Source organism: Hemitrygon akajei, chromosome 21, assembly GCF_048418815.1.
Source record: "Hemitrygon akajei chromosome 21, sHemAka1.3, whole genome shotgun sequence".
Classification (NCBI taxonomy): Eukaryota; Metazoa; Chordata; class Chondrichthyes; order Myliobatiformes; family Dasyatidae; genus Hemitrygon; species Hemitrygon akajei.
The window spans coordinates 846,519-868,511 of NC_133144.1; the positions used below are offsets into that span (position 1 = coordinate 846,519).

A 21,993-nucleotide genomic window follows, 5' to 3' on the forward strand; every position below is an offset into this window, starting at 1 on the left:
GCAATTATAAACCTATTTCAATTTTTTTTAAACCAAATATCAAAAAATAGTCAGTACAATTTGATCCTGTTGTTCAGTACCTGCTTCTGGAATTTTTGTTACAGAATTGTTTCATTATTTGCCTATCCAGCCCCTGCTTCACCATCTCAACCCTGAACCAGTCACCATAGTTCAGGAGAATGGTTTTACGATTCACACCTGAGAAATTTTCCCTCATCTCTGTCTAAAATGCCCCTGAGTTCAAATAACACAACAAGGGGATTTCAACTTTTCAATATGCATGTGACAAATAAAGTTCATCCTTTACCTTTAACTGTCCCTTATCAACTTCTTGGGCTTTTGCTGAGATCTGAGCTGCTCTCAGACCTAGTGCTATTTCTGACAACTTCTGTGAACTTTAAGCTTATTTCTCCTGTCAGTCTCGTCAGTGCTCAGTTCATGCATCTTTGTGGACAGAAGGGATTACACTCATTATTCTGCCTCCCATTCTGAAGAATAGACTATTTCATAACATTTGGAAAAGACAAGGACAAAATAAACACCCGTGGAATTGGGACAATAGATGGAAGTGACCATGCACCTATATATTTATCTGTTGATTTTGACCTACAACCAAAGAATACTATTTGGAAACTAAATTCAAGTCTACTCAATGATACGTACTTTAAGGAACAAATTAAAAAGAAATTGGTCTCTACTTAGAATTTAATGATAATGGAGAGGTTTCACCTGCCATTTATGGGATACTCTGAAGGCTGTCTTAAGAGGGAAAATTATAGCAATATCTTCATATAAGAAAAAAAATAAGGAATAAAACATTAGAGGAATTACAAAATAAGCTGAAAGAACTAGAGAAAGAACACAAATTGAATTTGGCACAGGATACATTAGGAAAATTAAAAGAATTAGGAATGAAATTAATAGTTTGGCTATGCAAGAAATCAGGAAAAAATTAATGTTTCTGAAACAGAGCCATTATGAAAGTGGATCAAAATCTATGAAAATACTGGCGTGGAAACTGAAAAAAAAGATAGCAGAGAATACAATTCATAGAATTAGGGACCCAAGAACGAAAATGATAAAAAAATAAGCTAAGAGAAATTCAAGAAGCTTTTGAAATGTTTTACAAAACTCTATATTCCAAAGTTCCAAGGGGAAGCATAACCCAAATTGACACCTTCTTGAATTCTCTAGAGTTACCTGCTTTAAGCGAACAACAAAATAGAATGATGACTGCTGACATAACTGAAATTGAATTAAAAGCTGCAATTAGTAGGCTTAAATTAAGCAAGTCACCAGGATCAGATGGGTATACGGCAGAGTGGTATAAAGAATTTAAAAATAAGTTAATTCCTGTTTTACTCCCCACACTGAATTGGGATCTAAAAAAGGCATAAATGCCACCCAGTTGGAAGGAAGCGATAATCTCAGCTATACCGAAAGAAGGCAAGGATAAAATGGAATGTGGGTCATTTAGACCAATATCCGTTCTTAATGTAGATTATGGCCAAACGATTAGAGGAGTTTCTACCCATACTGATACGTAATGATCAGACAGGTTTTATATGACAATGCCAAACACAAGACAATATACGAAGGACTCTTCACATTATGGATCATATACAAAAAAATAAAATCGAAGCAATAGCGATAAGTGTGGACACTGAAAAGGCATTTGATTCAGTTAATTGGAATTTTCTTTACAGAGTTTTACATAGATTTGGTTTCCAAGACACAATTATTAAAACTATACAGACACTATATGACAATCCTACTGCTAGGATTAAAATCAATGGATATTTATCAAATAGCCTTACCCTAGAAAGGGGCACGAGACAGGGTTGTGCATGGTCACTGCTACTCTTCGCATTATATCTGGAACTATTAGCTCAATACATCAGACAAAATGAAGATATCAAGGGAATTACTATTAAAAGGACAAAGCATAAATTGGCTTGTTATGCGGATGACATTTTGATCTATCTAGGGCAACCAACATACTCTTTACCTAAATTGATGCAATCCTTTGAACAATATGGTCAAATATTAGGATACAAGATCAACATAGATAAAACCCAATTACTTTCATATTACTATAGCCCACCAAGAGAAATTGAAAGTAAATACCCCTGGACATGGCACACAGAGTCTTTCAAATATTTGGGCATCATTATGCCAAAAGATTTAGCAAAATTATCAGAATGTAATTATCAGCCTTTATATAAAAAAATTAAGGAAGATATGGCAAGATGGAACCTGATTCCTTTTTTCAGTCTCAGTTCAAGCATTGAGTCTATTAAAATGAATATACTGCCCAGACTGTTATATCTCTTTCAGACCCTACCAATAGAGATTAATCAAAATCAATTCAATGAATGGAACAAGATGTTATCAAGGTATATTTGGCAGGGTAAAAGGCCTAGAGTTCATCTCAAAACTTTGCAATTAGCAAAGGAAAAGGGGGATGGGGCCTACCTTCTCTTAGAAATTATTATTTTGCAGCACAGTTGAGAGCTGTGATATGTTGGTGCAACCCATCATATGACACTCAATGGAAAAACATTGAGGAGCGGGTACTTCCCATCCCTATACAAGCAATTTTGGCTGATAACAACCTGCAAAGGTACATAAATACTATTGATAACCCATGGGTGAAATTGACTCTTAAAATATGGAAAACTACCATAAAAGAATATAATCTAGAGGGAGATACTGCAATTCTTAAATGGTGTGCATATGACTCGAATTTTACACCAAATAAATCGGATGCTAGATTTAAGGACTGGACAGCTAAAGGAATAACAGTTCTTTGCAATATAAATGAAAGAAGGAACACTGTTCAGTTTTGAAATGCTTAAAGAGAAACACTTATTAGAAAAACAAGACTTTTATCGGTATTTACAGATGCGACAATATGTTATTAAGACGCTTAAAAATGTAACCAAGGCAAGGCTTGATAGAGCTATTTAGAAAAGCATATAATTCAGATAATGGTAGTTGAATCATTTCAAGCATGTATAAGGGGTTGTCAAATCTTAAAACACATTGGACTTCATACATTAAAACAAAATGGGAGAAGGAAGGAGGGATAATTATATCTGAGGAAGAATGGACAATAATATGGAGGTATCAATGGAAGTGTACCAGTTCACAGAAATGGTGGGAATTTGGATGGAAAAACTTGATAAGATATTTTATTACACCCTCTCAGAAATCCCATTATGATAGTAACCTCCCTGTTTGCTGGAGAAATTGTGGAAATCAAAATGCAAATCATTATATTTTTTGGGACTGCCCTGTTATCAAAAACTATTGGAGGGGGATACACAATGCCTTACAAGACATCTTTAAATGTGAAATACCCTTAGAGAGTAAGACCATCTATTTTGGATATATACCTCAAGAATGGTTGAAAAGAGATAAATATTTAATGAATATACTGTTGGTGGCTGGTAAAAAGACTTTTACTAGGAAATGGTTATCACAGGAGAGCCCAACTTTAAATACATGGATGGAAATTACAATGGACATTTACAAAATGGAGAAGATAACAGCATCTGTTAATCATAAGCTGAAACAATTTGATTAATACTGGGAAAAATAGTTTAACTACATAATGCCTCATAGGCCTGATTTTATTCTCACAAATCAATTAATATGTTGTAAAAAAAAAATCACTCCCTACTTGTACATACCGTAATTTTTTCCTTTTGCTTGTTTTTTCTTTCCACTCTTTTGTATAAGTGTATACCTCAGATAAATACTATGTGGAGGTTTGGGACATATATGATTATATGATATAAATGTACAATGTCTGAAATACATCTTATGGAAATATTTGTTTGATGATGAACTTCAATTTAAAAAAATTTCAAAAAGAAAGAACATGGACACTCGTAACATGGTCCCAGGCCCCGAACTCACTGCTGCAAATGGCACCAGTATTTTGACGTACTATCTCACTGCATTTCGGGTCCAGCCGTTTCACTTGGACTTTCACGTTGGCAGCAGTGTCACAGCCAATACTAGGGGCAGATTTCCTACAAGCCAACTGCCTCCTGGTTGACCGAAAAGGCTGGCGTTTGGTCCACGCCGAGATGTTCCAGACTTTCCAGCTCGGAGAAGCCAAGCTACCGGCCCTCCACCTGGATTCCGTGACCCTCTCGGGTAACGAATTCGCCAGGGTGTTGGCGGAATTCCCCTCCATAGTCACCCCGCAGTTCTCCACGGCCGACCCCAAGCACAGCATGCAGCACCACATCCCCACGCAAGGACCGCTGCTGCACGCCCGAGCTCGCAGGCTCCCACCCAACAAACTCCACCTCGCCAAGGAGGAGTTCCGTAAGATGGAAGAGCTGGGATTCGTACGCCGCTCAGACAGCCCGTGGGCATCCCCACTGCACACGATGCCCAAGTCCGCAGGAGGATGGAGGCCCTGCGGAGACTACAGAAGACTCAATGATGCCACAACCGCCGACAGATACCTGGTACCCCACATCCAGGACTTCTCGGTGAACCTGCATGGAGTGACCATCTTCTCAAAAATCGACCTGGTCAGGGGATACCGTCAGATCCCAGTGCACCCCAACGACGTGCCCAAGACAGCCCTCATCACCCCGTTCAGCTTGTTTGAATTCTTGAGGATGCCTTTCGGTCTCAAGAATGCAGCCCAAACTTTCCAAAGGCTCATGGACTCGGTGGGATGTTTTCATTTACTTGGACGATATCCTGGTGGCCAGCAGTTTGCACCAAGAGCATGTGGCACATTTGCGCCAGCTCTGCCAACGCCTGAGCGACCACGGACTGGCAATCAATGCAGCGAAGTGCCAGTTCGAGCTGATGGAGATTGACTTCTTGGGCCACAGAGACAACCGACATGGCGCAGTTCCCCTACCGGACAAGGTCCAGGCCATCCGCCAGTTCCCCAAGCCCAGCACGGACAAGGTCCAGGCCATCCACCAGTTCCCCAAGCCCAGCACGGTCAAGGTCCAGGCCATCCACCAGTTCCCCAAGCCCAGCACGGTCAAGGTCCAGGCCATCCACCAGTTCCCCAAGCCCAGCACGGTCAAGGTCCAGGCCATCCGCCAGTTCCCCAAGCCCAGCACGGTCAAGGTCCAGGCCATCCACCAGTTCCCCAAGCCCAGCACAGTCAAGGTCCAGGCCATCCACCAGTTCCCCAAGCCCAGCACGGTCAAGGTCCAGGCCATCCACCAGTTCCCCAAGCCCAGCACAGTCAAGGTCCAGGCCATCCGCCAGTTCCCCAAGCCCAGCACGGTCAAGGTCCAGGCCATCCACCAGTTCCCCAAGCCCAGCACAGTCAAGGTCCAGGCCATCCACCAGTTCCCCAAGCCCAGCACGGTCAAGGTCCAGGCCATCCACCAGTTCCCCAAGCCCAGCACGGTCAAGGTCCAGGCCATCCACCAGTTCCCCAAGCCCAGCACGGTCAAGGTCCAGGCCATCCGCCAGTTCCCAAAGCCCAGCACGGTCAAGGGCCAGGCCATCCGCCAGTTCCCCAAGCCCAGCACGGTCAAGGGCCAGGCCATCCACCAGTTCCCCAAGCCCAGCAAGGTCAAGGTCCAGGCCATCCACCAGTTCCCCAAGCCCAGCAAGGTCAAGGTCCAGGCCATCCACCAGTTCCCCAAGCCCAACACGGTCAAGGTCCAGGCCATCCGCCAGTTCCCAAAGCCCAACACGGACAAGGTCCAGGCCATCCGCCAGTTCCCCAAGCCCAACACGGTCAAGGTCCAGGCCATCCACCAGTTCCCCAAGCCCAAAAAGGACAAGGTCCAGGCCATCCGCCAGTTCCCCAAGCCCAGCACGGTCAAGGGCCAGGCCATCCACCAGTTCCCCAAGCCCAACACGGACAAGGTCCAGGCCATCCGCCAGTTCCCCAAGCCCAACACGGACAAGGTCCAGGCCATCCGCCAGTTCCCCAAGCCCAACACGGTCAAGGTCCAGGCCATCCGCCAGTTCCCCAAGCCCAGCACGGTCAAGGTCCAGGCCATCCACCAGTTCCCCAAGCCGAGCAAGGTCAAGGTCCAGGCCATCCACCAGTTCCCAAAGCCCAGCAAGGTCAAGGTCCAGGCCATCCGCCAGTTCCCCAAGCCCAGCACGGTCAAGGTCCAGGCCATCCGCCAGTTCCCCAAGCCCAGCACGGTCAAGGTCCAGGCCATCCGCCAGTTCCCCAAGCCCAGCACGGTCAAGGTCCAGGCCATCCGCCAGTTCCCCAATCCCAGCACGGTCAAGGTCCAGGCCATCCACCAGTTCCCCAACCCAACACGGTCAAGGGCCAGGCCATCCGTCAGTTCCCCAAGCCCAGCACAGTCAAGGTCCAGGCCATCCGCCAGTTCCCCAAGCCCAGCACGGTCAAGGTCCAGGCCATCCGCCAGTTCCCCAAGCCCAGCAAGGTCAAGGTCCAGGCCATCCGCCAGTTCCCCAAGCCCAGCACGGTCAAGGTCCAGGCCATCCGCCAGTTCCCCAAGCCCAGCACGGTCAAGGTCCAGGCCATCCGCCAGTTCCCCAAGCCCAACACGGTCAAGGTCCAGGCCATCCGCCAGTTCCCCAAGCCCAACACGGACAAGGTCCAGGCCATCCGCCAGTTCCCCAAGCCCAGCAAGGTCAAGGTCCAGGCCATCCGCCAGTTCCCCAAGCCCAGCAAGGTCAAGGTCCAGGCCATCCGCCAGTTCCCCAAGCCCAGCAAGGTCAAGGTCCAGGCCATCCGCCAGTTCCCCAAGCCCAACACGGTCAAGGTCCAGGCCATCCGCCAGTTCCCCAACCCAACACGGTCAAGGTCCAGGCCATCCGCCAGTTCCCCAAGCCCAACACGGTCAAGGTCCAGGCCATCCGCCAGTTCCCCAAGCCCAGCACGGTCAAGGTCCAGGCCATCCGCCAGTTCCCCAAGCCCAACACGGACAAGGTCCAGGCCATCCGCCAGTTCCCCAAGCCCAGCAAGGTCAAGGTCCAGGCCATCCGCCAGTTCCCCAAGCCCAGCAAGGTCAAGGTCCAGGCCATCCGCCAGTTCCCCAAGCCCAGCAAGGTCAAGGTCCAGGCCATCCGCCAGTTCCCCAAGCCCAACACGGTCAAGGTCCAGGCCATCCGCCAGTTCCCCAACCCAACACGGTCAAGGTCCAGGCCATCCGCCAGTTCCCCAAGCCCAACACGGTCAAGGTCCAGGCCATCCGCCAGTTCCCCAACCCAACACGGTCAAGGTCCAGGCCATCCGCCAGTTCCCCAAGCCCAACACGGTCAAGGTCCAGGCCATCTGCCAGTTCCCCAAGCCCAGCACGGTCAAGGTCCAGGCCATCCACCAGTTCCCCAAACCAACACAGTCAAGGTCCAGGCCATCTGCCAGTTCCCCAAGCCCAGCACGGTCAGGGTCCAGGCCATCCGCCAGTTCCCCAAACCAACACGGTCAAGGGCCAGGCCATCCGCCAGTTCCCCAAACCAACACGGTCAAGGTCCAGGCCATCCGCCAGTTCCCCAAGCCCAGCACGGTCAAGGTCCAGGCCATCCACCAGTTCCCCAAGCCCAACACGGTCAAGGTCCACGCCATCCACCAGTTCCCCAAGCCCAGCACGGTCAAGGTCCAGGCCATCCACCAGTTCCCCAAGCCCAACACGGTCAAGGTCCAGGCCATCCGCCAGTTCCCCAAGCCCAGCACGGTCAAGGACCAGGCCATCCACCAGTTCCCCAAGCCCAACACGGTCAAGGTCCAGGCCATCCGCCAGTTCCCCAAGCCCAACACGGTCAAGGTCCAGGCCATCCGCCAGTTCCCCAAGCCCAACACGGACAAGGTCCAGGCCATCCGCCAGTTCCCCAAGCCCAGCACGGTCAAGGGCCAGGCCATCCACCAGTTCCCCAAGCCCAACACGGACAAGGTCCAGGCCATCCGCCAGTTCCCCAAGCCCAACACGGACAAGGTCCAGGCCATCCGCCAGTTCCCCAAGCCCAACACGGTCAAGGTCCAGGCCATCCGCCAGTTCCCCAAGCCCAGCACGGTCAAGGTCCAGGCCATCCGCCAGTTCCCAAAGCCCAGCAAGGTCAAGGTCCAGGCCATCCGCCAGTTCCCCAAGCCCAGCACGGTCAAGGTCCAGGCCATCCGCCAGTTCCCCAAGCCCAGCACGGTCAAGGTCCAGGACATCCGCCAGTTCCCCAAGCCCAGCACGGTCAAGGTCCAGGCCATCCGCCAGTTCCCCAATCCCAGCACGGTCAAGGTCCAGGCCATCCACCAGTTCCCCAACCCAACACGGTCAAGGGCCAGGCCATCCGTCAGTTCCCCAAGCCCAGCACAGTCAAGGTCCAGGCCATCCGCCAGTTCCCCAAGCCCAGCACGGTCAAGGTCCAGGCCATCCGCCAGTTCCCCAAGCCCAGCACGGTCAAGGTCCAGGCCATCCGCCAGTTCCCCAAGCCCAGCACGGTCAAGGTCCAGGCCATCCGCCAGTTCCCCAAGCCCAACACGGTCAAGGTCCAGGCCATCCGCCAGTTCCCCAAGCCCAACACGGACAAGGTCCAGGCCATCCGCCAGTTCCCCAAGCCCAGCAAGGTCAAGGTCCAGGCCATCCGCCAGTTCCCCAAGCCCAGCAAGGTCAAGGTCCAGGCCATCCGCCAGTTCCCCAAGCCCAGCAAGGTCAAGGTCCAGGCCATCCGCCAGTTCCCCAAGCCCAACACGGTCAAGGTCCAGGCCATCCGCCAGTTCCCCAACCCAACACGGTCAAGGTCCAGGCCATCCGCCAGTTCCCCAAGCCCAACACGGTCAAGGTCCAGGCCATCCGCCAGTTCCCCAAGCCCAGCACGGTCAAGGTCCAGGCCATCCGCCAGTTCCCCAAGCCCAACACGGACAAGGTCCAGGCCATCCGCCAGTTCCCCAAGCCCAGCAAGGTCAAGGTCCAGGCCATCCGCCAGTTCCCCAAGCCCAGCAAGGTCAAGGTCCAGGCCATCCGCCAGTTCCCCAAGCCCAGCAAGGTCAAGGTCCAGGCCATCCGCCAGTTCCCCAAGCCCAACACGGTCAAGGTCCAGGCCATCCGCCAGTTCCCCAACCCAACACGGTCAAGGTCCAGGCCATCCGCCAGTTCCCCAAGCCCAACACGGTCAAGGTCCAGGCCATCCGCCAGTTCCCCAACCCAACACGGTCAAGGTCCAGGCCATCCGCCAGTTCCCCAAGCCCAACACGGTCAAGGTCCAGGCCATCTGCCAGTTCCCCAAGCCCAGCACGGTCAAGGTCCAGGCCATCCACCAGTTCCCCAAACCAACACAGTCAAGGTCCAGGCCATCTGCCAGTTCCCCAAGCCCAGCACGGTCAGGGTCCAGGCCATCCGCCAGTTCCCCAAACCAACACGGTCAAGGGCCAGGCCATCCACCAGTTCCCCAACCCAACACGGTCAAGGTCCAGGCCATCCGCCAGTTCCCCAAACCAACACGGTCAAGGTCCAGGCCATCCGCCAGTTCCCCAAGCCCAGCACGGTCAAGGTCCAGGCCATCCACCAGTTCCCCAAGCCCAACACGGTCAAGGTCCACGCCATCCACCAGTTCCCCAAGCCCAGCACGGTCAAGGTCCAGGCCATCCACCAGTTCCCCAAGCCCAACACGGTCAAGGTCCAGGCCATCCGCCAGTTCCCCAAGCCCAGCACGGTCAAGGTCCAGGCCATCCACCAGTTCCCCAAGCCCAACACGGTCAAGGTCCAGGCCATCCGCCAGTTCCCCAAGCCCAACACGGTCAAGGTCCAGGCCATCCGCCAGTTCCCCAAGCCCAACACGGACAAGGTCCAGGCCATCCGCCAGTTCCCCAAGCCCAGCAAGGTCAAGGTCCAGGCCGTCCGCCAGTTCCCCAAGCCCAGCAAGGTCAAGGTCCAGGCCATCCGCCAGTTCCCCAAGCCCAGCAAGGTCAAGGTCCAGGCCATCCGCCAATTCCCCAAGCCCAACACGGTCAAGGTCCAGGCCATCCGCCAGTTCCCCAACCCAACACGGTCAAGGTCCAGGCCATCCGCCAGTTCCCCAAGCCCAACACGGTCAAGGTCCAGGCCATCCGCCAGTTCCCCAAGCCCAGCACGGTCAAGGTCCAGGCCATCCGCCAGTTCCCCAAGCCCAACACGGTCAAGGTCCAGGCCATCCACCAGTTCCCCAAGCCCAGCAAGGTCAAGGTCCAGGCCATCCGCCAGTTCCCAAACCCAGCACAGTCAAGGTCCAGGCCATCTGCCAGTTCCCCAAGCCCAGCACGGTCAAGGTCCAGGCCATCCGCCAGTTCCCAAACCCAGCACAGTCAAGGTCCAGGCCATCTGCCAGTTCCCCAAGCCCAGCACGGTCAAGGTCCAGGCCATCCGCCAGTTCCCCAAGCCCAGCACGGTCAAGGGCCTGCAGGAGTTCATAAGGATGGTCAACTTTTATCATCGGTTTGTGCCGGCGGCGGCCCGCATGATGAGACCCTTGTTCAGCCTGATGGCTGGCAAGGCCAAGGAAGTGGCATGGGACGCTGAGTCCACGGTGGTGTTCGAGCAGGCCAGGGAGGCGCTGGCAAAGGCGGCTCTCCTAGTGCACCCGAGAGTCGATGTACCCACGGCACTCACAGTCGGAGGAGCCCTGGAGCAGCTCGTCAAGGACCAGTGGCGACCACTCGCTTTCTTCAGCCGGCATCTTCACCAGAGGTGAAGTACAGTGCTTTCAACAGAGAGTTGCTAGCGCTCTACCTGGCTGTCCGGCATTTCCGGTACTTCCTCGAGGGAAGGGAGTTCACCGTGTATATGTGAAGTCCAGGTATATCTTTACCATGGTAGACAGGTTCACCAGATGGCCGGAAGCCGTACCGCTCGCAGACACATCCACTGAGTCCTGTGCCAGGACACTCATTGCAAACTCATTGCAGGTTCGGCCTCCCAACGGACATCACCTCCGACAGAGAGGCGCAGTTCACGTCTGGTTTGTGGACAACACTGGCACAGCTCCTGGGCACCGAGCTGCATCACACCCCAGCGTACCATCCCCAGTCCAACGGTTTGGTAGAGAGATTCCACTGGCATCTCAAGTCGGCCCTGATGGCGTGCCTCAGGGGCCCCAACTGGACAGACGAGCTTCCCTGGGTCCTACTGGGCATCCGCACAGCCCCCAAGGAGGACCTGGACATCTCCTCAGCGGAATTGGTCTGCGCCGCCCCCACCGACGGTCCCAGGCGAGTTCGTACCAGAGGCCCGAGGTTCGGCAGAAACTCCAGCAGCGGTGCTAACGAGGCTGCGGGACAAGGTAGGGACCCTGGCACCGGACCCGACCTCCAGGCATGGTCCCACGCCATCCTTCACCCCTAAAGACCTCCGAGACTGTGAGTATGTTTTCATTCACAGGGGCACGCACAGGTCACCTCTACAGCAGCCGTACCAGGGACCCTTTCAGGTGATCCGGCACAACGGAACCACGTGTGTCATGGAGGTGGGTGGCCGGGAAGAGACTTTTACAGTGGACCGCCTCAAACCGGTGCACCTGGACATTGAGCAACCAGTGAGGGTACCCGCACCGCGCCGGTGAGGCCGGCCACCCAGGCAAACCACACAGATTGGGGGTTCCACTCCTCCGATGGACATTTCTGGGGGGAGGGGATGGCGGCCCGCACATGCGGGACTCGAACCGCCATCGGGAGCCGCGGGCAGACACGCGGTAGCGCGTTTGGAACTACCTGCTTGGGGCGGACCTTCCGGGGACAGTCTGACAGTCCGAGGGGCCCATGGGAGGGGAGATTTAAGCGTGCGATTTTGAATCAGTAAAGGCATTCCGAGTTCAGCTCTCTTTGCCTCCGTGTGTTTCTTTAGTAGCGCGTTGCACGCGACTACAACATCATAATCTTGTAATGCGAGGATTCAAGTTCAAGTTTATTGTAATCTGACTGTACATATACACGATCAAACAAAACAACCTTTCTCCGGAGCACGATGCACCCACACAACACTCACACACAGCACATAAACAGAAAACATTATACAATAAATAAGTTAATAAAATATAATTCCAAATGCATTTTGTAAAGTACAGCAGAGGTAAGCAGTAAACAGCTTGCTGTCCTAGTGACGAGACCTTGTGGTGGGAGGGTATTCATTAGTCTCGTAGTTTGAGGGAAGAAACTGTTACCCAGTCAGGCAATCCTAGTCCTGATGCTCCTGTACCTCCTTCCTGATGGTACTGGGTCAACCCCTTTCTGAGTTTCCTCAACTTTGCCAGCAGGACCTTACCACCTCTCTGCCTCTGTCACAGGATATGCTCCGTCATTTAAACTTTAAACCCTACCCCCCTCCACATAAACTTCATCCCTGTAGTATTTGGTATTTCTACCCAAAGGAGATGTTAGGTGCTCCTTCCCTCTGCTCGTCTGCAGGCTAGTCAGGGTCATTTGAAGAGTATTGATAACAGCTGGGTTCACCCGTCTTGTAAAGACACTGCCCAGAAAGAAGCAATGTCAAACCATTTCTGAAGAAAAAAGTTGCCAAGAACGCTCATGGTCATGGAAAGAAAGAAGAGTTAGAACAACAGAGTGAAGGGCATCTTCCTCACAAACAACGGAAGACCATGATTGCCCACGCTATGGGATAAAGAATGACCAGCTACCCCACCTATGACTCTCATAATTTAACGTAGATCTCCCTCAGCCTTTAAATTGCATGAAGGACCTCAATTTCCACCAAGGGTACAGTAGACAAGGTTGTCAGTTGCACACTGAATATCACTGGCCAGATATGGATAAAGTTTACAGCTACCAACACAGGCCAACAATGAGCACGGATCCTCGTGGCTCTGGAGACGGGCTGATGACTGAGGCATCATGGGAGAACACAGATCATTCAGAGCAGCAAGTTAGCTGCCATAGGCTGTGTGTCTAGAAACATGGAAACAGAGAAAATAGGTGCAGGAGTAGGCCATTTGGCCCTTCGAGCCTGCACCGCCATTCAGTATGATCATGGCTGATCATCCAACTCAGAACCCTGTACCTGCTTTCTCTCCCTACCCCCGATCCCATTAGCCACAAGGGCCATATCTAACTTATCTAGAGACCTGAACCTTTCCGGGGCTGATTCTCTGGGCTCAGAGCCAGAAAAAGTGACACAAAAGACTTTTAACATCACAAACCAGTGACTTGTTTGTAATGTCTCCCCTTAACGGGGACACCTCTTTTTCCCTTATTACAGAGAGAGAGAGAGCCTGTGGTATGTCGAAAGCCGGGTGAGTGAGTAGACTTTGGGGGTCTGCAAGTCTGTGTCTTTACTGATGCTTTGCTGCACGCTTTAGTGCTCAGAGGGGGGGGGGGGGCACCGATGCGATTTTGCTGGGGGGGGTTCGTTGCCTTACTGCTGCTTGTGTGTGGGAAAGGGGAGTTAGGGGGGCTTTGGGGCTCTAGCATTTAACTGTCATTCATTCTTCGGGACACTCCGTTTTCGTGGATGTTTGCGAAGATAAAGAATTTAGGATCGATATTGTATACATTTCCCTGACATTAATGTACCTATTGAAACCTATGGATCTAACTCTTCCAAACTCAAGCAGGACATACCAGAAAGCACAAGCCTGCCATCACAGAAATAAACACGAGATTCTGCAGACACTGGAAATCTGAAACACACACACAAAATGCTGGAGGAGCTCAGCAGATCAGGCAGCATCCATGGAGGGAGATAAATAGTCAACATTTTGGGCCAGTAGCTGGCCAAAACGTTGACTGTTTATTTCCCTCAATAGACGAGCCCTGACAATTCCTGAAATACATGTGATGAACCTCCATCATGAAGAGGAAGATCAGACCTGCTCACAATATTCCAGGTACCAACTCACCAGGACAGTTTTACTCCAGAACACTCTCTATACTCTACCACAGGCAGAGTGGATTTATGACCACTGAACAACAAACACACCAGAGAGGGAAGTAATGGGGGACAAAGAAATAGTGGATGAACTGAATAAAAATATTGTGTCAGTCACCAGCAGGATGTCAGGAATTCAAAAGAGGCCTGGGGCAGAGACGAGCTTGGACTCCGTTACTAAGCAGGATCTTTCAGAACAGCTTTCTAACTCCCAATTAAACATTTGTCTTGCGAATCTTCCAACCGCTCAAATGCTTACATTGTATTCCCAACTGCCCTGGACTAGTCCTTTCATTGAGTCTGTTGATATCATGAAAGCCCATAAGCCCTTTTGTATCACCCTTACACACAGGTTTGTGCAAACACAAAACGTGAATCTATATCACCTGGTACGGCACCGGCAGGGACGGGTCCGTCACTGTATAACACCGGGGTACGGTACCGGTGGGGATGGGTCTGTCACTGTATAACACTGGGGTACGGTACCGGTGGGGACGGGCCGGCACTGTATAACACCGGGGTACGGTACCGGTGGGGATGGGTCCGTCACTGTATAACACCGGGGTACGGTACCGGTGGGGACGGGTCTGTCACTGTATAACACCGGGGTACGGTACCGGTGGGGACGGGCCGGCACTGTATAACACCGGGGTACGGTACCGGTGGGGACTGGTCTGTCACTGTATAACACCGGGGTACGGTACCGGTGGGGATGGGTCTGTCACTGTATAACACCGGGGTACGGTACCGGCGGGGACGGGTCTGTCACTGTATAACACCGGGGTACGGTACTGGTGGAGATGGTTCTGTCACTGTATAACACCGGGGTACGGTATCGGTGGGGACGGGTCCATCACTGTATGACACCGGGGTACGGTACCGGTGGAGATGGGTCAGTCACTGTATAACACCGGGGTACGGTACCGGCGGGGATGGGTCTGTCACTGTATAACACCGGGGTGCGGTACCGGTGGAGATGGGTCTGTCACTGTATAACACCGGGGTGCGGTACCGGTGGGGACGGGTCCGTCACTGTATAACACCGGGGTGCGGTACCGGCGGGGACGGGTCCGTCACTGTATAACACCGGGGTACGGTACCGGTGGAGATGGGTCCGTCACTGTATAACACCGGGGGTACGGTACCGGTGGAGACGGGTCCGTAACTGTATAACACCGGGGTACGGTACCGGTGGAGATGGGTCTGTCACTGTATAACACCGGGGTACAGTACCGGTGGAGACGGGTCCGTAACTGTATAACACTGGGGTACGGTACCAGTGGAGATGGGTCTGTCACTGTATAACACCGGGGTACGGTACCGGCGGGGATGGGTCTGTCACTGTATAACACCGGGGTGCGGTACCGGTGGAGATGGGTCTGTCACTGTATAACACCGGGGTGCGGGTACCGGTGGGGACGGGTCCGTCACTGTATAACACCGGGGTGCGGGTACCGGCGGGGACGGGTCCGTCACTGTATAACACCGGGGTACGGTACCGGCGGGGATGGGTCTGTCACTGTATAACACTGGGGTACGGTACCGGTGGGGACGGGCCGGCACTGTATAACACCGGGGTACGGTACCGGTGGGGATGGGTCCGTCACTGTATAACACCGGGGTACGGTACCGGTGGGGACGGGTCTGTCACTGTATAACACCGGGGTACGGTACCGGTGGGGACGGGCCGGCACTGTATAACACCGGGGTACGGTACCGGTGGGGACTGGTCTGTCACTGTATAACACCGGGGTACGGTACCGGTGGGGATGGGTCTGTCACTGTATAACACCGGGGTACGGTACCGGCGGGGACGGGTCTGTCACTGTATAACACCGGGGTACGGTACTGGTGGAGATGGTTCTGTCACTGTATAACACCGGGGTACGGTATCGGTGGGGACGGGTCCATCACTGTATGACACCGGGGTACGGTACCGGTGGAGATGGGTCAGTCACTGTATAACACCGGGGTACGGTACCGGCGGGGATGGGTCTGTCACTGTATAACACCGGGGTGCGGTACCGGTGGAGATGGGTCTGTCACTGTATAACACCGGGGTGCGGTACCGGTGGGGACGGGTCCGTCACTGTATAACACCGGGGTGCGGTACCGGCGGGGACGGGTCCGTCACTGTATAACACCGGGGTACGGTACCGGTGGAGATGGGTCCGTCACTGTATAACACCGGGGTACGGTACCGGTGGAGACGGGTCCGTAACTGTATAACACCGGGGTACGGTACCGGTGGAGATGGGTCTGTCACTGTATAACACCGGGGTACAGTACCGGTGGAGACGGGTCCGTAACTGTATAACACTGGGGTACGGTACCAGTGGAGATGGGTCTGTCACTGTATAACACCGGGGTACGGTACCGGCGGGGATGGGTCTGTCACTGTATAACACCGGGGTGCGGTACCGGTGGAGATGGGTCTGTCACTGTATAACACCGGGGTGCGGTACCGGTGGGGACGGGTCCGTCACTGTATAACACCGGGGTGCGGTACCGGCGGGGACGGGTCCGTCACTGTATAACACCGGGGTACGGTACCGGCGGGGATGGGTCTGTCACTGTATAACACCGGGGTGCGGTACCGGTGGAGATGGGTCTGTCACTGTATAACACCGGGGTGCGGTACCGGTGGGGACGGGTCCGTCACTGTATAACACCGGGGTGCGGTACCGGCGGGGACGGGTCCGTCACTGTATAACACCGGGGTACGGTACCGGTGGAGATGGGTCCGTCACTGTATAACACCGGGGTACGGTACCGGTGGAGACGGGTCCGTAACTGTATAACACCGGGGTACGGTACCGGTGGAGATGGGTCTGTCACTGTATAACACTGGGGTACGGTACCGGTGGAGATGGGTCAGTCACTGTATAACACCGGGGTACGGTACCGGCGGGGATGGGTCTGTCACTGTATAACACCGGGGTGCGGTACCGGTGGAGATGGGTCTGTCACTGTATAACACCGGGGTGCGGTACCGGCGGGGACGGGTCCGTCACTGTATAACACCGGGGTACGGTACCGGTGGAGATGGGTCCGTCACTGTATAACACCGGGGTACGGTACCGGTGGAGACGGGTCTGTAACTGTATAACACCGGGGTACGGTACCGGTGGAGATGGGTCTGTCACTGTATAACACCGGGGTACAGTACCGGTGGAGATGGGTCTGTCACTGTATAACACCGGGGTACAGTACCGGTGGAGACGGGTCCGTAACTGTATAACACTGGGGTACGGTACCAGTGGAGATGGGTCTGTCACTGTATAACACCGGGGTACGGTACCGGCGGGGATGGGTCTGTCACTGTATAACACCGGGGTGCGGTACCGGTGGAGATGGGTCTGTCACTGTATAACACCGGGGTACAGTACCGGTGGAGATGGGTCTGTCACTGTATAACACCGGGGTACAGTACCGGTGGAGACGGGTCCGTAACTGTATAACACTGGGGTACGGTACCAGTGGAGATGGGTCTGTCACTGTATAACACCGGGGTACGGTACCGGCGGGGATGGGTCTGTCACTGTATAACACCGGGGTGCGGTACCGGTGGAGATGGGTCTGTCACTGTATAACATCGGGGTGCGGTACCGGTGGGGACGGGTCCATCACTGTATAACACCGGGGTGCGGTACCGGCGGGGACGGGTCCGTCACTGTATAACACCGGGGTACGGTACCGGTGGAGATGGGTCCGTCACTGTATAACACCGGGGTACGGTACCGGTGGAGACGGGTCCGTAACTGTATAACACCGGGGTACGGTACCGGTGGAGATGGGTCTGTCACTGTATAACACCGGGGTACAGTACCGGTGGAGATGGGTCTGTCACTGTATAACACCGGGGTGCGGTACCGGCGGGGACGGGTCCGTCACTGTATAACACCGGGGTACGGTACCGGTGGAGATGGGTCCGTCACTGTATAACACCGGGGTACGGTACCGGTGGAGACGGGTCCGTAACTGTATAACACCGGGGTACGGTACCGGTGGAGATGGGTCTGTCACTGTATAACACCGGGGTACAGTACCGGTGGGGACGGGTCCGTCATTGTATAACACCGGGGTACGGTACCAGAGGGGTCGGGTCTGTCACTGTATAACACCGGGGTACGGTACCAGTAGGGTCGGGTCCGTCACTGTATAACACCGGGGTACGGTACCAGTGAGGACGGGTCTGTCACTGTATAACACCGGGGTACGGTACCAGAGGGGTCGGGTCCGTCACTGTATAACACCGGGGTGCGGTACCGGAGGGGATGGGTCTGTCACTGTATAACACTGGGGTGCGGTACCGGTGGAGATGGGTCTGTCACTGTATAAAACCGGAGTACGGTACCGGTGGAGATGGGTCTGTCACTGTATAACACCGGGGTGCGGTACCGGTGGGGATGGGTCTGTCACTGTATAACACCGGGGTACAGTACAGGTGGGGACGGGTCTGTCACTGTATAACACCGGGGTACGGTACCGGTGGGGACGGGTCCGTCACTGTATAACACCGGGGTACGGTACCGGTGGGGATGGGTCAGTCACTGTATAACACCGGGGTACGGTAACAGAGGGGTCGGGTCTGTCACTGTATAACACCGGGGTACGGTACCAGAGGGGTCGGGTCCGTCGCTGTATAACACCGGGGTACGGTACCAGTGAGGACGGGTACGTCACTGTATAACACCGGGGTACGGTACCAGAGGGGTCGGGTCTGTCACTGTATAACACCGGGGTACGGTACCAGAGGGGTCGGGTCCGTCACTGTATAACACCGGGGTACGGTACCAGTGGGGACGGGTATGTCACTGTATAACACCGGGGTACGGTACCGGCGGGGACGGGTCCGTCACTGTATAACACCGGGGTACGGTACCGGTGGGGATGGGTCTGTCACTGTATAACACTGGGGTGCGGTACCGGTGGAGATGGGTCTGTCACTGTATAACACCGGGTTACAGTACCGGTGGGGACGGGTCTGTCACTGTATAACACCGGGGTACGGTACCGGTGGAGATGGGTCTGTCACTGTATAACACCGGGGTGCGGTACCGGTGGAGATGGGTCTGTCACTGTATAACACCGGGGTACAGTACCGGTGGGGACGGGTCTGTCACTGTATAACACCGGGGTACGGTACCGGTGGGGATGGGTCTGTCACTGTATAACACTGGGGTACAGTACCGGTGGGGACGGGTCTGTCACTGTATAACACCGGGGTGCGGTACCAGTGGGGATGGGTCTGTCACTGTATAACACCGGGGTACGGTACCGGCGGGGACGGGTCCATCACTGTATAACACCGGGGTACGGTACCGGCGGGGACTGGTCCGTCACTGTATAACACCGGGGTACAGTACCGGTGGAGATGGGTCTGTTACTGTATAACACCGGGGTACGGTACCAGAGGGGTCGGGTCCGTCACTGTATAACACCGGGGTACGGTACCAGTGAGGACGGGTACGTCACTGTATAACACCGGGGTACGGTACCAGAGGGGTCGGGTCTGTCACTGTATAACACCGGGGTACGGTACCAGAGGTGTCGGGTCCGTCACTGTATAACACCGGGGTACGTTACCAGTGGGGACGGGTATGTCACTGTATAACACCGGGGTACGGTACCGGCGGGGACGGGTCCGTCACTGTATAACACCGGGGTACGGTACCGGTGGGGATGGGTCTGTCACTGTATAACACTGGGGTGCGGTACCGGTGGAGATGGGTCTGTCACTGTATAACACCGGGGTGCGGTACCGGTGGAGATGGGTCTGTCACTGTATAACACCGGGGTGCGGTACCAGTGGGGATGGGTCTGTCACTGTATAACACCGGGGTACAGTACCGGTGGGGACGGGTCTGTCACTGTATAACACTGGGGTACGGTACCGGTGGGGATGGGTCTGTCACTGTATAACACTGGGGTACAGTACCGGTGGGGACGGGTCTGTCACTGTATAACACCGGGGTGCGGTACCAGTGGGGATGGGTCTGTCACTGTATAACACCGGGGTACAGTACTGGTGGGGACGGGTCTGTCACTGTATAACACCGGGGTACGGTACCGGCGGGGACGGGTCCATCACTGTATAACACCGGGGTACGGTACCGGCGGGGACTGGTCCGTCACTGTATAACACCGGGGTACAGTACCGGTGGAGATGGGTCTGTTACTGTATAACACCGGGGTACAGTACCGGTGGAGACGGGTCCGTAACTGTATAACACCGGGGTACGGTACCGGTGGAGATGGGTCTGTCACTGTATAACACCGGGGTACAGTACCGGTGGGGACGGGTCTGTCACTGTATAACACCGGGGTACAGTACCGGTGGAGATGGGTCTGTCACTGTATAACACCGGGGTACAGTACCGGTGGAGACGGGTCTGTAACTGTATAACACCGGGGTACGGTACCGGTGGAGATGGGTCTGTCACTGTATAACACCGTGGTACAGTACCGGTGGGGATGGGTCTGTCACTGTATAACACCGGGGTACGGTACCAGAGGGGTCGGGTCTGTCACTGTATAACACCGGGGTACGGTCCCAGAGGGGTCGGGTCCGTCACTGTATAACACCGGGGTACGGTACCAGTGGGGACGGGTCTGTCACTGTATAACACCGGGGTACTGTACCGGTTGGGATGGGTCTGTCACTGTATAACACCGGGGTACGGTACCGGTGGGGATGGGTCTGTCACTGTATTACACCGGGGTACAGTGCCAGTGGGGACGGGTCCGTCACTGTATAACACCGGGGTACGGTACCGGTGGAGATGGGTCTGTCACTGTATAACACCGGGGTACGGTACCGGTGGGGACGGGTCTGTCACTGTATAACACCGGGGTACGGTACCGGTGGAGATGGGTCTGTCACTGTATAACACCGGGGTACAGTACCGGTGGAGATGGGTCTGTCACTGTATAAGACCGGGGTACGGTACCAGTGGGGACGGGTCTGTCACTGTGTAACACCGGGGTACGGTACCGGTGGAGATGGGTCTATCACTGTATAACACCGGGGTACAGTACCGGTGGAGATGGGTCTGTCACTGTATAACACCTGGGTACGGTACCGGTGGGGACGGGTCTGTCACTGTATAACACCGGGGTACGGTACCGGTGGGGATGGGTCTGTCACTGTATAACACCGGGGTACGGTACCGGTGGGGACTGGTCCGTCACTGTATAACACCGGGGTACGTACCAGTGGGGATGGGTCTGTCACTGTATAACACCGGGGTACAGTACCGGTGGGGACTGGTCTGTCACTGTATAACACCAGGGTACGGTACCGGTGGGTACTGGTCTGTCACTGTATAACACCGGGGTACAGTGCCAGTGGGGATAGGTCTGTCACTGTATAACACCTGGGTACGGTACCGGTGGGGACTGGTCTGTCACTGTATAACACCGGGGTACGGTACCGGTGGGGATGGGTCTGTCACTGTATAACACCGGGGTACGGTACCAGTGGGGATGGGTCTGTCACTGTATAACTCCGGGGTACGTACCAGTGGTGACCGACCGGTCTGACACTATAGAGTACAGTTTTGCTAGGATCCGATCTGTCACTGTTTAACCAGTCTGTTAGCTTGTGATCTCCATGGTGACTGGTGTGCGTACTCCTCTTTATTTCGTACTGAAGTGTGTGCAAGCTCTCAGTGACTCTAGGCTTTGTTGACTCATTTGAGAGAAATCAGCGCAGGGAAAGATGAGCGGTCTGCAGATGCAGCCTTTCACTGTATGAAATTAACATACTGAACTCTATGTGTCTGCCTCAGAAACCGGTCGGCCCAGTCTAGGTAATGCTGATTGCTTGTTAAAAATGTGATGAATCCTGCTTGGAGCAGTTACGAACACAGAGTCCATTTCAGAAACACCACTCCCCACTCCACACCTTGTCTCCAGGTACTGAGGCCACCTCACACCAGCCCTTTCATCTCTGTTCTAGCCCAACAGGACCTCCCCCTATGTCTGCAGTCCAGATGAGGCCTCCTAAACCTGCCACTCCTGGACCTTCCAGAGCCCAGACTCTACCTGAATCTGTCGACGGGAATGCACTGCAGAATGGGAGAAAATTAGTCTGGCAAAAACCTCTAGTGTTTTTGATTAATGTAGAGCAGTGGATGTGGTGTATATGGATTTTAGAAAGGCA

The 21,993-nt window shown here is 54.1% G+C and overlaps 1 protein-coding gene across 2 annotated transcripts in view; it reads right to left on the reverse strand.

Annotated features, from left to right (window-relative positions):
* Positions 1 to 21,993, reverse strand: part of snx33 (sorting nexin 33) — a 154,183-nt gene that overhangs the window by 116,640 nt on the left and 15,550 nt on the right. The gene's annotated exons all lie outside the window — the stretch shown is intronic.